The sequence below is a fragment of the Tasmannia lanceolata genome, unplaced genomic scaffold, assembly GCF_043159265.1.
Source record: "Tasmannia lanceolata isolate RefF3 unplaced genomic scaffold, GAP_Taslan_0.1 ptg000021l, whole genome shotgun sequence".
NCBI classification, from domain to species: Eukaryota; Viridiplantae; Streptophyta; class Magnoliopsida; order Canellales; family Winteraceae; genus Tasmannia; species Tasmannia lanceolata.
Window position 1 is genome coordinate 6,980,531 of NW_027518698.1, and position 18,607 is coordinate 6,999,137.

Sequence of the window (18,607 nt, forward strand, 5' to 3'; positions counted from 1 at the left end):
GGGGATTCAGCATTTGAAGAATCCCATCATAGTGAAGAAAAATCCCAATGAAAGACCAAGTACTTGGGTAGTGGAGTAGGTTCGTTTGTGACCGAACCACTATAAATCTTTGTGCGGTCTCCTTACTCTTCCTCTTGCCTCCTTTGGGTGTTTGGTAACTTCTAACCTTCATGTATGTTTATGCATAATGGAACAAGGGTGAGATTCAAACTTCGAATGCTTTTCAAAAGCCTAATTAAATTTATAATTGCTAATTGTTAAAATTGGTTTTAAGATTACAGTTAATTAGGATAAAATTTTTAATAACCCAATTCATCCCCCCTCTTGTGTTACCTATTGGGATTTCAATCGGTATCAGAGCTAAGGCCCTTACATAGGCTTTCATTGGAAAACCTTCAAGAGTAAAAGATCCAAGGCAACCTAATGGACTCTAAACTTCCCTCGTTCGATGGATCCGATTACGGCTCTTGGTCCACCCGTATGAAGATCTACTTTTAAAGTATAGAGTTTGGGGTTTGGCAAGCTATTGAAAAAGATTTTTTTATTACAAACCCTAGAAAATTAAATGAAAAAGGAAATTAAAAACTTCACCTTGCATTGCAAATCATGATTACATTATGTTGTGCATTAGATCTAAATATATATGATAATGTATCTTCATGTAAAAATGCAAAGGACTTGTGGAATACACTTGAAAATCTTTACAATGATAACAACACAAGTAAAATTGCCTCACTAAACTCTGAAAATATCATAAATGAAAGTGAGCAATTCAAAATGAAGTATGATGAGTTAAATAAAGAGTTAATGGAATGAAACAAGAAGTGTTTAACAATTAAGAAATCCGTTGACTCTATGTTAATCAAGATAAAGAACTTGGAAGAAAAGTTAGAAGAAAATAAAATCAAGGAAACCAAGTTGCTTGAGTTAAATAAGTACTTAATATTTACAAACCATGAATTAAATGACAAACTCAAGCTATCAAGTAAAAAGGAAGATGAAAATTTGAAAATAATTGAAGATCTTTACACCTTGAGAATGGAAGAAGAAGAATTAAAAACTAACATTCGAAGCTCAAAAATGAATTCGAAGCTCGAATGAAATGAAGAAATTGAAAAATGAATTTAAAGAGATAAAAGCTCAAAAACTACAAGAAAGTACAATACATGCTTGTGCTCATAAATATTCTTGTAGTGATACTTGCTCTTCATCTATTAGCTCATTAGTTTGTGACTATTGTGGTAGATGTGGGCATTACAAATCTAAATGTAAGTTTAGATTTGTAAAATCATATAGGTTTGTTTGGATTAAAAAAGACTCATTGCATAGAACAAACCTTATTGGAACCAAGTTGGTTTGGTTTCCAAAATCCCCTACTTTAGAAATTTCATATGCTCAGTAGATTTAGGGATGTGCTAAAATTGAAAATCATTTGAAAATTTGCTTGTATGAGATACATATGCACATTCTTGATTATTCTCTTGTATCCATATTGTGTTTAAAAGCTTTATCTTATGTGAGCATGCTAGATGCTATATTCCTAAGATAGATTGATTCTCTTTGCATCTAGTTGTTTATGTCTTAACTGTCATATCTATTGAAAAAGGTTCCCTAGATGTCTCATGTTAGCATCTAGTTTATACTTGTGCTTAAATGTGTAAATTATTTCAAAATTTGATCTCTAGATACCTTGCACTTAATTTTGAAGTAAAATATTGTATCTATTTAGTTTATGCTAAAAAGATAAATCATTTTAAACCCACTCTAGACATGCTGTAATGTTTGAATATCATATGTCTAGATGTTTGTGCCTAAATAATCACATCTTTTTGAGAATTTATTACAGATACACATATGCTTGACTTGGTTTATCTATATGTATCTATATATATGTGTTCATACCATTGATAACATGATATATTATAGTTATATCTAAAAGATCATTTTATTGTGCACAATAGATTTCACTCTCTTATTTTGGTATGATCGCATTTATTGGTCTAAGTGTTTTGTATCTCACTTAAAACTCATTCATGCACTTAGTACCCTCATTGACCCATAGGAATAGGTTAGTTTGGTTCAAGCTAGATTCCTAAATCTAATATCATAAAACTTGAACTAAGATGAAACAAGTCTTACTATTGTTAGATTTTATTATTCTAAAAGTGTTAATCACGTCATTCTAGCAACAAAGAAGAAAATAGAAAGAAAATTCATTTCAAAATATGATGTCTAAGCAAAATCATTGTAAATCTAACCTTAAACTTCTCTAAATAAACAAGATTCGGTCAAAATACAAAACTTAGTGAATTTTCGAAACTATGGTCAATATCATGAGAAATTCATAAGTTGATTCATTAGCCCAAGATGTTTACCATTTATGAGAAAATCTTAAAAACTCTTGGCTATTGAAAATTATCCCTTTGATCATTTAAGGGATATTGAAACTTGGTTAAATGAGAGAATTCCATATGAGTTATATGAACCCAGAATTAAACTAATCATGTCTAAAAGCTTAAATATGGTAATTCATTTTCGACATGTGACTCACTTGTTTTGAAAATGACTCTAAAATTAATTAAACTCTCAAACATGTAAAATTTAATTAAAGGATGTGAGGTGCTAAGACACCTTGATTATCTTAATTCCTTCACATCAAACCTATTTGTACAAAAAGATTGAAAATCTAGTTAAAATCTACATAAGTGTGCACATTAGAACACATTGTCATTATGGAGTGTATTTGATACTTGGTTATCTCTTTTATCCATATATGACATTGATAAGTTCTCAAAGTGATTAAATCTTACCATTTTAGATTTGTGAACTTAAAGCTTAAGTGGAATCTTTAAATGTTATTATTATTAAAATCCACTTAAAGAGAGGCATGTGATTTAAAGCGATATATACACACACACACACTTGCCTATATATGTGATCTATGTATAACATAGTAAAAGATTCCCAAGTTAGATTACTATAAGTTTGAGGTATTTGAAAATATTTTCGTCATGCACTCAAACTTATATCTCATGAGTTCATTGATTGTGAACATATTCAGAATCATGAGATTATGCCTAAAAGTCAAAATTGTACTCAATATTGAAACATGTGTATAAATTGGCTTTAAAAGAGAAAAATTGAAATGAAATGTGTTTTCATGCTTAATCATTCAAATAAATTTAAGTCCATCAAAACACATTAAAAATATTTTGTGAGAGATAGATGAAATTCAACCCAAACCTTAAAAATTCTCATATAACTAGATATTCCCTCTACTTAGATGCAATCTAGCCTATCTATAGGATAACTTATCTAACTAGTTCCATTCACATTCAAATAGAGTTGCTTACCCTAGGATAGCATGTTTAGATGGTCAAATCTACTCTCCTAGGTTTGTGACAAAAAGTATAGCTATATATGTATATCACCCCTTGTATGATATTAGCCGCATGGTAAAGATGTTAAACTTGAATGTTAAAAGCTATTAAATAGGTGCTCATGGCTTCTTTTGAATGAATGGTACAATCACCTTAATTAAAACATCTTATCATTTGGCTATATGCCAACATCTTAACCATGATAAGTCATATGTGCATTGAATTGTTATCTATATACATATATTATATGCACATAGTTAGGGGGAGCATGTGTTGCTAGGATGTCTCACCACCTCATTTGATATCATTTGAGTATCCTTAGCAAACATGTAAGTGTAGCCCAAGGATTGTTTTTCAACAATTCACTTTTCATTCCCTTGGTGATTCTGTGTTGGACAGCCCTTTGGATTCATACTTTGTATGAGTCTTTAACAAAGGGGGAGCTATATATGAAATATCAGTCATTTATATCTTATCATATGTGTTTGATATGGGTATTACATTACGTATGATAGGTACACCCATTTGGAGCCCTATTTCTCCAATTGTGGTATGTTTGGCTCTTGTTTTGTACTTCTTTCTGAGATCATCTCTCATTTATAACAAGTACCCTTAGCCTAAGCTGTAGTGTCACATCCTTTTAGGCTTGAGACTTATCTTGGACTCATATGTTATCATCTCTTCCAATGATAAGTATCTTGTTCTAGAGTTCAATTTTGAAAACTGTTTAAAACTCCCATTCATAGGATAGTGCTTGAGTTGATTATCTCATTGCCTATGAATTCTCTCTTATCATGTGCCTTTGAAGGTAAATATATCATTCTTCATGATAAGGTCAATTGGCTATGCTCTTACTGTCATATCTCTAGCCAGTTTGTATTGTCATGCCTTGCCTTATAGGCTTTACCAAAGGCCAATGACAAATACTTAGGGCGAGAGCCAAATTGTCTCATTTGGATACTTATATGGACCATTATGATATGCTCATAATGTCCATTCCCCCATTTGTTGTGCTTTAAATGTAAATCTTATAGAGCCAATTAAAAAAAAAATGCTTGTCATGTACTGTTTTTTCTAAAACCTTTTGATGAGCATTAGGAGAGCTTACTTTGCTATATCATCATTAGTTACATGGGTCATAGAAGTAACCTATAGTATTTTGACACCCTTTACCTATGCCCATCCATATAGCTCTACCTGAGACCAAATATAAGAATGGTTTACACTTAGTTCTCATATCTTTATGTTTGATTGCTCTTATCATGCATATTTCACTTAAATCATCTCATATCCATGATAAGTAGATAGGGGGAGTAATAATGGCACTATGTTTTTGAACTTTAACAGTTAAAATCCTTCCCTTTTGTTGCTGCCAAAAGGGGGAGAATTTTATGAATTGATTAGGCAGTCCATACTCTATATGCATTGTTTGCTTTCTTCTATCATATTATACTTGTGCATATAGTGAGGGGGAGCTATGCTCTATTGTTATATCAATTGATACTAATTTATCTATCATTTTGATATCCGTTGCCTCCTACTCAATTTTTGTTTGCCATCATAAAAAAGGGGGAGAATGTAAGCCCAAGTGTTCCCATGGGTTCAATCTTTCACCTTTACCTTCTCGTTTTGATGTTAACAAACCTAAACTGATTAGTCATTATGCACTAATGTGTTGTCTTTGAGTGTTGTGTTTTAGACAGGAACTTGATAATTTGTATCGTCATTACACAACACAACTCAACACATGGCTTGTGGATCAACATGCACAGAGGAACCAAAGAGCTTGTACACACATGGGAGACATCATCCTTGGAAGATGTTCAAGTCAAAGAGGACAAGTTGAAGATCCCACAAGCATGCCTAGCAATGTGCCAGTAGAAGCTTGGAGTTGAACAAGAATTGGTGACACCTCATGGACCACTCAACATGCTCAAGGAATGGAGGAAGTCACAAGCACCGAAGAATGTTGAAGAATTCGCTCAGAAGTGGAAGATATCCAAGAAAGTGAGGAGGAGCCAAGCAATCCAAGAAGACTCAAGGTTTACATTTTTAGATTGTAAATGGAGTTCTCTTGCTTTATGTATTTGCACTTTCAAAGGTTTTCAAAATGGTTTTCATAACAAAATTGACATCTTTGAAAACAACCCACACCACCAAAAATGTATTCGAAAACCTTGGACTTTTCCCCAAAGACAATGGCCCAAAGCCCCCAAGTTTTTAAAGTTAATATGGAATTTCAAACAGGGCCGGTTGATCGGGGCTCCCCGAGTGACAGTGGAAGCAAGGCTGGAAATCCAGCACTTGCATTCCAATAGCGGGCCGGTCGACCTGGGTAAGCCGGGCAACCGCGGAGATGTACCTGGAAAGCCAGGAACAATCCGCCATGGTTGGCTCGGTCGACCTCCATAGGTCCGGTCGACCTCGGATAGGAAACTGGATAAAATATAAAAGTCAAAGTAGCCCTCGTCAGGCGACCGCCATGGGCCGGTTGACCGCGACGACAGAAATTTGAAATTTAAAAAGGTTTGTCAGATAGGGTCGGACGACCGCCGTAGCCCGGTCGACCGTGACGGTCTGGCAAAAGAGCCGTTGGGGCCTGCGCTGCTTGACTTTTTCAACCCTGTTTTTTACGGTTTTGCCCCCAAACGGTCATATTTCTTCATAGGCTATTTAAACCCTATCCTAGACCAACTAAGTAACCTTTTGCAAGATCATTTCACATCCTTTAGAGCTTAAACTTGAAAATCCAAGGTTGTTTTCCAAAATCCTCTTCTAAGCTTTGATTTGTACATTTACATTCAACAAGAGGATCTCCATAGGGCTTTTATTGGTGTAATCTTTTGGAGAGAGTGTGAGCATTTTATTGTTTGTATTAGCCTATCAAGAGGCATTGAGTGAGCTTCATCTTCTACTTTTCATTGTAATTAGGGTCTACGATTTGGCCCAAGAACAAAAGTGAATCTGGTGCGCAAAGAGGGGAGATTCCCTTGGAGGCAGTTTGCGAAGAGGGTTAATCTCCTTGGAGGCAGTGGAGGCAGTTCGCGAAGAGAAGTGATTCCCTTTGAGGCGGTGTGCAAAGAAGGTTGATCTTCTTGGAGGCGTATTTTGCAAAGAGGGTTTGTTCCCTTGGAGGCGGTGCTCATTGTTAAGCTTGGGGATTCGGCATTTGAAGAATCCCATCATAGTGAAGGAAAATCCCAAGGAAAGACCAAGTACTTGTGTAGTGGAGTAGGTCCGTTTGTGACCGAACCACTATAAATCTTTGTGTGGTCTCCTTGCTCTTCCTCTTGCCTCCTTTGGGTGTTTGGTAACTTCTAACCTTCATTTATATTTATGCTTAATTGAACAAGGGTTAGATTCAAACTTGGAATGCTTTTCAAAAGCCTAATTAAATTTATAATTGCTAATTGTTAAAATTGGTTTTAACATTACACTTAATTAGGGCAAGAATTTTAATAACCCAGTTCACCCCCCCTCTTGTGTTGCCTATTGGGATTTCAAGACGGTCTCATCTCTTCAACTGTTTTGTCTCATGAACACCAGTTTTTCACGGACTTCGTTGCTTTGACACCATCTAGGCACCACCTCCTCCTGAGGTTTCGTCGATTTGACACCATCTCCACTTGGAACATCCCCTTTTAACTTCTCCTGCAGGTTTGTCTCTAGCTCTGGACTATCTAGAAGAATAACTTGGTCAGATGACCACCACGACGAAGCTTCACAAACACTACGTTTCTTGAAACGTACACGCGTCCAATTTCTGGGTTCACACATCTTTAACCCTTCCTTTCAGAGTCGTACCCGGTAAAGACACACCGAAGTGCCTTTTTATCAAACTTGCTTCGTAGATGGTTAGGCACAAACACATAACAAACTGAACCAAAAACTCTGAAATGACTTGCAGTGGGTTTAGCATCGTACAACTTCTCATAGGGTGAGATAAACCCAAGCTTTGGCTGCGGAAGCTGATTCGTCACATTTGCAAGTTAAGCATAGCTATGGGGCAATAAACCATGTGAGCACATCATAATGGTCTATATAAACATGAATATAGATATTTAGCTCTCCCCCTATGTGTTTATCATTGGCCCTAGGTGAAACCTATGATATAGGGCATGACAAGGCAGAATGGTTGAAAAGGTGAATGATTTAAACATTTGGGCTTCATTGGCAATTCTTGAAACATATAAGTCTCTAACTGAGCAAGGATATGCTCAGATCTATGACATAACTATTTGAGTTCACAAGTTGCTCCAAGAGGGGTTCTCTGGACAGTAAGCAGACAAGTCTCTTCCAGAGCATGGATATGCTCTGAACTATAATATAACTTTTAGAGATTTTAAGTTGCTTACCCTTAGAGATTCACACATGTGAAAGTGAAGGCTCCCCCTGACAATGTGCATCCAGCCTAAAAGTGAGTTTCAAGCACAGAGGCCCTTGATTCAAAAGCACCTTAACCATTCAAAATTTTTGCTCCATTCAAATGATAATCACAGTTTGAATTGGAATGGATGATTATTAGACTTAAGATATGACAATGAAGTGACTATAGTTTAATAAACACATGGATAAGAGAATGAAACCAATGAGGTACACATCCATGGCAACCAAAGATCATGTATATATAGATAACAAATATAATGCTCCATATACATGAACAAATGATGGAAGATTGATACCCCATTTCAATTAATATCTCTTGAAATGATAAAAGTGGTATTTGAAAATCTCTCGAAAGAAGTAAAATTGAACTTCGCATTCTTCTATCCAGAACTTTTCTACTGATGAATGTTTAGAAGAGCTTAGATCAATGCTTGACTCTTTCTTCCATGTAAGGGTAGCATCTTTACAAATCATCCCGGATTGAGAGATTGGGTACTTGTTTTAAATCCTCTATCTCATTACAATATCATCTTTGAGAGGATTTAGGTAATGCACATGCCAGCCTTTAGTCATGAATCACAATTTCCTTAATCTCTATTCATCCTTCACTGTGGAAAGAATGTCAAGTTGGACAGAGAAAAATTGTATACATTTATCATCTTATTGCATCTGGCATGATGGAGGGAGACAAGTACCTTAGACAAGCTATGAAGGACCAATTATCTGAATTGGTCTTTTCTTCTATAGACAAGTCTGCTGATGAGCAAATCAATCTACTGAAGTCTTTCAGGCCATCAGCTCTCCCCTAAGTATTTGTCATAGCGTTTGGTAAAGCCTATAATGTAAGGCATGACAGTATAGAGTGGTTATAGATATGACTGTGAATGTATAGCCACATGATCTTATCATGATGGAAGATATCTTTATATTCAAAATCACATGATAAGAGACAACTTCATTGGCAATTATATGATCAATTTAAGCCTATCCTATGAAGGAGAGTTCCAGAGAGTTTTGAGACTCTAGAACAAGATACTTATCATTGGAAATGATGAAATCACATAAGTTCATCCAAGATAAGTATAAAGCCTACAATGATATGACATTAAGGCTCAGACCAAGGGAACTAGACATACATGAGAGATAATCTCAGCATGAAGGCATAAGTCAAGACCCAAACTACAACATATATGGAGCAATGGGGCTCCACATGAGTGTACTTATCATATGTGATGTAGTATACACATCAAACATCATATGATAAGATGGATGGACAGACAATAAACATGTATAGCTCCCCCTTTGTGAGTGACTCATACAAATTATGAATCCAAAGGGTTGTCCAACCCAAGCACCAAGGAATTTATAGGTGAATGATTTACAATCAACCCTTGGGCTACAAATGCATGATTGCTAGAAGTAATCAAGTAATGCCAAAAGAAATGATAGCCTAGCAGACCATGCTCCCCTAACTAGGCACATATGGCTAATCATAGTTAAGATGTTGGCTAGAAGCCAAAGAGATTAGATGTTTTAATTAAAGAGATGAGTGTACACTCTCCAACTTACTAGGTAAGAGGACTAAGAGTACCAATTGAGTAGCTTTTAACTTTAATTTTACCATCTTTACCATGTAGCTAATGCCATATTGTGAGACCCGATCTCACGAGAGGAGCGTGACCCGCCTCTCTTGGTCTCTCGATACCCACGCGAGCTGCATGTGCTTTTGATTATTGATAATACAAATCACCTTTTCCGTGAACATGGGATCACTAAAGAAATATGAATTTCACGCAAAAGAGAATAACCAGAGTCGCCACCTAGGTAAGGGACCTAGAACCCATAAGTAACACTGCAATGATCTATGATCCCAGACTCTAAATCCGTTACCTGATTACGGGAAGGGAAGGTATGATGGAGACCATCATATGCACTGTTCTCGCCCGATAATCCAGTCATCGATCTTAAAGGTTAACTCATTTATCTCTCTTTTAAAAGGCTCATTTAAACTCTCTTGATGTATGAACTATGGGACATGCATCCTAGATGATCTAATCTTGATATAGTTCATAAATGCCTGTTTTGATTCTTTTGATTTGATCTATGTGACAGTTCTCCTATAGAATGTAACTTAAGTACATCCTAGATGATTTATTTGATTTATTTTGGTCGATCACAGTTTATACTCATGCCGGTCAGGAGTTTCAGTCCTAAATGCCTAATGCTTAGCATGGGTCCTATGCAGTTGACTAAGCCTGAGAATTGAACGTTGATCAGAGGTTTGGAAGCTTATGAAAGCTAGGTTCTACATGCCTAGAATGTAGGTTATATATGACCCTAGAACTAATGTAGGGAATCCTAAGAGCATAAGCTAAGGCTTGGGTTTGAGATACGGGATTGGCAATCCTTGGATAAGGTATCCTAGAATTTAGGTGCCAGGATAAGGTATTCTGAGACAAGATTTTCTAGGATTGGGTATCCTAGATTCAGGGTTCTAGGAATAGGTACTCTAAGATAGGGTATACCAGGATAAGGTATCATGGGATTGGAATTAGGTTTTCTTAAGATTTTGGATGCCTAAGGGAAATATTTTCTATTAGAAAGGGATTTTTCTAGAATAGGACTTCTAAGGATTCAGAATTCCTAACACTTTAGTCTTCCAAAGAATTGGAAAATCCAAGGATTTGGAATTCCCAAACACTTTAGTTTCCCAAAGGATTAGAATATCTAAGGTTGGAATTGGTCTTAATGAGTGTTTAACTCAGATGGGCTCTGGGGTACTCTGGTTACGAGATTGGGTCACTCTCAGGGCACTCTGATGTTCTCTGGTTCACTCCAGAAATCATTTTATATGGGAGTGGGGCCCAATGTTTGTATTTTTCAAGAATTGTGGAATTCTAATCTAAAGTGGAGTTTCTGCCAACATTAAATGAGCCCGCCAAGCATTTTAAAAACTTATGAGAGAGTTGTGTACAATTGGAATTCATATTCAAATAGGGATGCGCTAATGTTTTGAAATTTCGAGGTCTAGTGGGATATATACTCGGTCAATATTTAATGGAGCCCGCAATTTTGTGAATTTTATTCACAAAGGAAACTATGTTAATATCTAGTAGGTCCCTCTTAGAATATATCATGAGTAAGTGCAATTTTGGGGACGCCCATACCTTTTTGAACTCTAATTCTTCGTTGCAAGGTTTACTTATGAACGAAATTGGTTACAAGGCTATAAATAGAAAGACCAATAGAAAGAGGAGGTTGGTGAATCTTATTTGGGGGAAATTTTGGAATCTTATTAAATTTGAAGGGCTGCACTTTCCAAAAAGGGAGTTCTAAAAAAATAAAAATAAAAGCCTTGCTTGGATATTTGGAAAAGCCTCATTCTCTTTCTATTAGAAAAGAGATTCAACCATTCCCTCTTGAGCAGTTTTTTTTTTTTGGTGTGCAAAGGCAGCCGCCACATGCTACAACGAGGATTCTCTTTCTAACATACCAAAATGAGGGAATGGGAAAAATAGTAATGTTCTATTGTGGCTCTCTTTTCATTTCCTTTTTGGATGATCATGGGCCGATGGAGAGGTTCTTTCTCTATCTTTCTGATAATAAAGTAAACTTATTATTATAAAGGGGAGAAACGCAGACGTTAGAAGGGATTCAGCAATTCCTCTCTCTTCTCGGTTCCCCTCTCAATTTCTACTCTCATCTCAGGTCTCCCTCTCCTCTCATCTCATCTCACCCTCATCAAAACTCTCTCTCTCTCTCTCTCTTTATCTCTCACTCTCCTACCTTAGATAACCACTCCAATCCCACCGCCAATTTTTGAGGAATTTCATCGACGGATTGAACCGCATTGGGTTTTATAAAAAGCGAGGGATAGGCGAAAAACATTGGGTTTTATAAAGAGCGATTCATCTTTTTTGGTGATTTTTGGGTTTTCTTTTAGAGTTTATAAGGGTGTGTCGAAGTGTATATCCCGGACATACACACCCTAGAGATAAGGATTTGCGATCAACGGTAGGTATTTTTTCACTTTTCAATTTTTGGTTTAGAAAACATGTTTAGGATATTTTTTAGGGTTTGATTTTTGAACACGGCCTAAACGGATGATTTTTTCGATGAAATTTTAGTATATTGTAATATGAATCATAATATCATTAATTCGAGAATTTCACTGGAATAAAATCGAAAACATATCAAATCAAATGTGGATTTCATTTTGTATTTTTGTATTTTTATTCAATGTGGATTTCAATTGGGTTTTCAGAACAAGTGTTTGAAAACATGGTGTTTTTATAAAATTCATATTTTTTGAGATTAAAATAAATTCTAAAACCACAGGAAAACATAATTTTCACTCATGGTTAGCTTGTTTTATTTTTTATTTTATTTTTTGAATGGTAACCTAGAAAAGGGTTATTTCTCGACGAATAAAATCGAAAACATATCAAATCAAATCCAAACTTAATGAAATTTTGCTTCCAGTCTGATTTTGATATTTTCAGATTTCCTAAAAAGTTTCAAAATTTTGTGTATTTATTTGTCTCGAATTTAAATTATTTTGAAATTGGTTTATTTTTAATATATATCAAATGGTTTTGAAAACCCGTGAAACTTTTCAGATCTTAAGTTTAGACATATTTTGAATTTTTCAAAGAATAAAATTTTGAAAAATCTATTTTCTTTATTATTTTCTATTCAAAGATTCGTTTCACGTGCCGTAATTATTTTTCATTCTAAAATTATAAAAGTTTAGAATTTTTCTTTAAAAACCAGTAACATATATACCATACAAAAATTTTCATGGATTTTTGTAAAGTTTAGAAATTGTTATTGAATTTTTTTATGATAAAACGGGTTTGGATTTCAAGAAAATTGAAAGAACCAAGTTTTGAGTTAAACATTAATCCTAAGTGATTTAGAGAATAAGAATGATTGAGTGATTAAGTGAGATTAGTGTTTATTATTTGAGTTGTTTAATTATTTAAAGTTATGGGGGTATTTTGGTAACTATACTAGGGGATACAAGTGTAATTAGTAAAAGGGTAAGGGTGTATTTTCGTAACTTCACTAGGGGACACAAGAGTAATTAATAAAAGGCTAAGTGTAATGTTCAAGGACACTTTGGGTATTAAATGTTAGCATGGCTGGGAGAGAGAAGAGAGTGACACATGGAAATCCAAGTGTCATATCTCTCTCATGCAAGCTTACAAATCAATATTAATGCATTTTACTGATGAAAAAATGAAGAGAAATTCATGCAAAAAGATGGAGAAATACATATAATTTGATTTGTGGTCTGGAAGTGTTTGAAATCAAAATATGATTTCAATAAAGTGGAAATAGAGAAGAAATTTCATAAAATTGTAAGTTTATTCTCATCTGCCGAGATTATTTTTATTCTTGTGTATTATACACTCCGTTTTAGGAAATTGTAATAACTACAAAGTTGTAGAACGTTTTCTTCTAGTACGATTACATATAAATATTTCCTGATTTAGTTTTGAATGGAGAAAGTTATAACAGTTTTACTAAACTGCAGTTTATAAAGATTTAGCCGGAGTGATTAACATAAATGTTTCTGGAAATATTATTTAGAAGATGTTTTATGTTTATAACTTATGCTAGTTTTGAGTGTACAAATAGATATACAAATTTTAAGATTTCAGTTTTAATTAAAACCCTATTTCAAATCTCAGGTCAGAAAAGTTACTTTTCCGGCAAGAATTGGCAGGAGGTGTAAACATGAAAGTTTTTGGAAATATTGTAACAACATCTTTTATGTTTTATGATAAGACCATTTCGAAATGCTTCAAGAGTTATGCTTATTATAAAAGTTTAGTTTTGAAGGAATAAGACAAATTTTGTACAATTTGATGTTTTAACTTTGATGGCCATTTGCTGTGTGATTTGGCCGTAGTAATATGCTAAACAGATGTTCTTTGGTCTATATTCTACAAGTTATAAGTCTACAAGTTTTAATAATTCATCCATTTGATTGGAGTTTTTGAGGCTGTAAAATAGGGGTAATATGAAATTTTGTTTAAAAGTGTGTTTTGGGTTTGAATCGTAGTTCTACCACCTCATACGACTTGTGCTGGATGTATAAGACCAGAGAAAGATATTGATTTAAAAATCCTAATGTTGTAGGATTTGAAGAAGAAAAAGAGAAAGATGAGAGAAAGCGAAAGCGAAAGGACAAGGATAGAGTGATTCCCAGTAAGTGATATGGTACCTGTCAGTATGCATTACTTGTTATGCAAACCACGAACGTAAAAGATGTGTGATGTGGATAAGAAGAATTAATATTATACATATAGGTATGCATATTTATATAAGGGTGTACATACATTAGTTTATATATGTATACATATGTCCTTATTTGAATGCTTTTGGTTTGTTTTGCTATTCTTCTTACTTGATAAGTTTAGAATATCTGGCCATCTGTATAATTGTGATTCAATTTGTATAGATCCGTTCTTGTATGGTTGTCGGACATACATTAAATCTGAAACGCTGCATCTGCACATCATAAACATGGTCCCCCTAGTGGTGTATCTGGACATTATTGCATGGTCCCACCAGTGGTGTATCTGGACATCATATTCATTTTTAATCTGAATCAGCATCTAAGTTTGAATTTGAAATTACACTTGAATTTGTACTTGAACTTGGATCTGAAATTGAGAATGAGCATGACTTAGATATATTTCTGTCAAGATAAACAAGTTATATTTAGTCTACTTTGATATAAACTGGAAAATGCTATAATACTATATATGATATCCTGATCAGTAGCAGTTATTGATATACTGCTAGATTACTATATTACTTACTAGCCCTATGCTAATGTGCTTGATGTTGCACACTTCAGACTCCGAGGCATTTCCTGTGTTCGACCAGTCTATTCCGAAGCCAGTGTACCGAGGTTGAGTTCAAGAGAACGTGGCTATACTAGAGTGAGTATGGCAATGTATTTTAGTTTTGTTCCTCTGTATATATCTAAAGAGACCTTGAGAAGCTTGTATAAAAGAAAGAAAGTTTCTTTTATTTCGTTGTCTTCTAGTTATTTGTGAATATTATGTTTTTACCATGCTGTTCTGAATCTTTGTATATTAGGAGGCCTTGCACACTTGCCGAGTTCGCCTAGCAAGTGTGCGGCGCCTGTCACGTGCCTCGAGGGTTCCCGGGTTGGGGGCGTGACAGGTAAGAATGGTAATAGAACATAATGATTCATAAATATTAGGTGAGAGTCGTTAGATAAGGAGCAATTTGTGATAGCACGATTGACTTGAGTATGCCGGGGACGCCTGGTTAAAAAAATAGTTAATTTTGCAAAAAGAAGTCAAAGTAATAAACTTGTATACATCTGTAGCGCAGGATGATATATGAGTTTGTTACCTTGGCTAGTTATTTTATGAAAAGAGCTCCATATGTGTGTAGACACCCCATTTTGACCGTGCCCTAAATCTCCATGTTTGAGCAAAGCCCCATCAAATCAGTGACTTAGGGTCCAACATTTCACCCAAAGCTATGTTAGGGTCCCACCAAGGTCCCTGCAACATTTCGTCGAAATCAGAGCTGATTTGCCTTGCAAACGAGCCGGGAGAGTGATCGTAATGCAATTGCAGAAGGGGAGCGTTTTATCCAGTTAGGAGTTGTTCTAGTTAGACTATCTCTGCATGAAAGGATGTTGTCCCAGGCAACTTAGAAAGGCCGAATTTATCTCTAATTTTTCATTAATCATTTTCTTGTGGACCATTTTTTTTTTCATCGAAAGCAAGTGTAAGTATAATATAGGGGGTTGTCCGAGACAACTTATGGGGCCAAAAATTAATCAAATTTTCTACAAATAGAGATCATGGCCCGCATTTTAGCGGATCTAGTTTTTTTATTTTCTAGAGAGAGAAGCTCTCAATTTTCTAGAGAGAGAGAAATCCCCAAAGCTCGAAACCCTAACCGTTCACTCTTCTTCTTCTCCGGCAAGACCCACCTGAGCTCCGGCAATACTCCGGCCGGCCTTTTTCTTTTTTTTCCTAACTCATTCAAGCTTTCCAATCTATCACTTTCTCCTGTCAAAATCCCCAAACCCTAGCTTTCCTTGTAAAGCATCAGATCTCTATGATCTAAATCATTTTCTTATCTTTGCAAAGCCCTATCATCTAGATCCAACCCTTTTTTGTGTTAGATCTTACATATTTCCTTGGTTTCCCTTCCCAAAACCTAAGATTCGACTAAAATTCCTAGTTTTTTTTTTAGCCTAGTTTTTTGGAATCTTAGAGGATTTTGATGAATACTGCTCATTTTCAAGGAAAGGAGAAAAAGAAGGACGAGCTTTGAGAGGAGATTCCTTGTACGGCAAGCAACTTCTAATTGAGTGTTGGATTTAGAAAGAGATCAAGCTCCGGGAGCTTCGACAAGTTTCATCAATGTCATGATCCTTGCAGAAAAGATTAGATAGAAAGAAACCTGCAATTTTCGAAGAGAAGCGGAATCTGTTGCATGCCTTTATTTCTACAAATTCAGCATTAGCTGGTATAGAGGGAAATAACAATTCAGGTAATTTTTTTTTAATTATTATTGCTGGAATTTAATGATGCTGTTATTGGAATACCTATTGAGTTGTTGTATTAGCTATTTTGCAATTGGTTTAGGATGAATGTTATGCTTGTATGCAAGATAATATGTTGTTCATCCTTGATTTTTGTTGATTAGAGTAGTAGTTGTTTCTAATTTTTACATTCATCTTCTATGTTTTAAAGATTATAATGTGAAACTTGTTGTTTTAGAGAAAGGAGACGGAGAGTCGAATAATAAAAAATAATAAGAGGTTCTTGAGCATTTTTTTTAGTATTCTTTCTAGAATTCTGGTTCTGATCAATTTCTGAGCTCCGATCACAACTTTTCAATTGCCAGTTGCTTCCTCAACTCACTAGTTTCTTCTGATCATCTCTGCTGCAGAAGTCATTACTATCATCTTTTTCTTCATCTTCACCTCTAATTCTTGGTCATTATGTCTAGCGTCTCTGTTCAAGCACTATTACCTCTTTGTATTAGTTTCTCTCAATGGATAAGGAATAAAATTGAACAGAGAGCCTCGAGATTTTGCAGAAGTTGGAATATATCCTCAAATTTGATACCTACCATTAATTCGGGCAAGGAGATCACCAGAATCAGACCACCAGGATTAGTGAATGCGAAATGGGGAGGGAGTTCAGATTGGAGAGTTTGAGTTTTAAGGTTTGCTCATTATACAGTAGAGAAGAAGGGGGAATTACTTTCATTTTTTGTGGAAGATTTTAGAACAGAGTGAGCTTAGAAGGGAGCTGAAAATATAGAGAGAAGGAGAAAGTTTTGAATGTCCTTGCTGTTGTATTCTTGCCGGATTTTGGTTTTTGCAATTTCATCTTACTCATCTTCTACCTCAGTCATTCATCATTTCCATTGCAAGCTTCAGCCCCAATTTCCTCTACACTGTCCTTAATCTTAAATCCACCTAAAATCTCTCTTAATTAGATATCCTAGCCATCACAGATTCTTCGATCAGTTTTGTCTACGCAATATCTGATTTTTTAGGGGAAGAGAAGAGGATTGTATTCACGCCATTAAAAGGAGGTGAGCTCACAAAAATTAGATAAGAGAAAAAAGATCATGAGAGCTGAAACAGGTTGTTCCTCACTAGCAAAATATGGTAGTGTTTACTCGGTTATCCATGCTACTATTGATATATTTTAGTGTTGGCATTCTTTTTCCTTTTTTTTTAAAGTTAGGTATCTCTCCTATGTTCCAATAGTTAGATTAATTCATTTGACTGTTCTATTAATTCGGCTTGATATCTTCACCTCTTTTTGTGATTCATGCAAGCTTCTTTTAGACCCTTGGGGATACTGCTTTTATCAGAATATAATGATAAGGGTTATAGGTGATAACTTTACTGTAGTACGATGTTTACACAGATTTGCCTCGTTTCTTATTGATGGAACAGTAGTTTGTAATATTGCAATTTCTTAGCATTTTTTGTCATGTTATCGAAACAGGGCAATGTCATGATATCTCAAGAAAGTATATACTTTGCTATTGTAAATTTCTTTAAATGGAAAAGGCATTGGTACAACCATGGCTTTGTTATGCAATAATTTAACTTACTTTTATCTATTTGTTCTAAAATCATGTCAGTCATATCATGACTTATATAGTGGCGCTGATGATACCTGTTAATAAATAAAGTAGAATCTCATATTGTCTAATTTAATGATGATGTGTCTTTCTTACTGATTTACATACAGATTCTTCCTATATCTGAACAAGTGTTTTCAGGAGAATATTTTTTTTAGCTGTAACATACAATCACACTAATTTGGTGATGGTATTTTTTAAGTTAGTTCATAAAAATTCTTTTTCCTTGAGAATGCTGTGGCTTTATTTTGTAGTGTATGTGAATTTATTTTGTCAGAAAGAATGCTTTGTTCATTTACTTGTTTGAAATTCATTGATTGGAAAGGCGGTGAAGGCGTTAGCCCAAGCCCATCATTAGGGGACTTGCTCAATACAAGTAGCACTCCCCTCTTTTATTTAAAAGACTTGCCCAGTCTTTTAGATGTATATCCCTTAAGACTTTAGATTTCCCTATTCATTGCACGGGTAATGAAAGAGTCATCTAGAGCCCACCCTTTTTAGGAGACAAGCTACGTCTCGTATAGAAAAGCCATACCCTTCAGAGACAAGTTTTGTCTCCCTAGTGAGTCAACCCATAGGAGACTATCCGAGTCTCATAACTTGCACCCCCTATTAGTTGAAGACTAACTTAGTCTTTCGTATACCTATACCTTTATATATCATTGCAG

The 18,607-nt window shown here is 35.1% G+C and overlaps 1 long non-coding RNA gene across 1 annotated transcript; it reads left to right on the forward strand.

Moving 5' to 3' along the window:
* Positions 1-13,044: 13,044 nt before the first annotated feature.
* On the forward strand, positions 13,045-14,775 carry LOC143855528 (uncharacterized). Its single transcript, XR_013237902.1, has 3 exons — positions 13,045-13,129; positions 13,914-13,982; positions 14,638-14,775. It is a non-coding gene; the product is annotated as an uncharacterized LOC143855528 (long non-coding RNA).
* Positions 14,776-18,607: the final 3,832 nt, after the last annotated feature.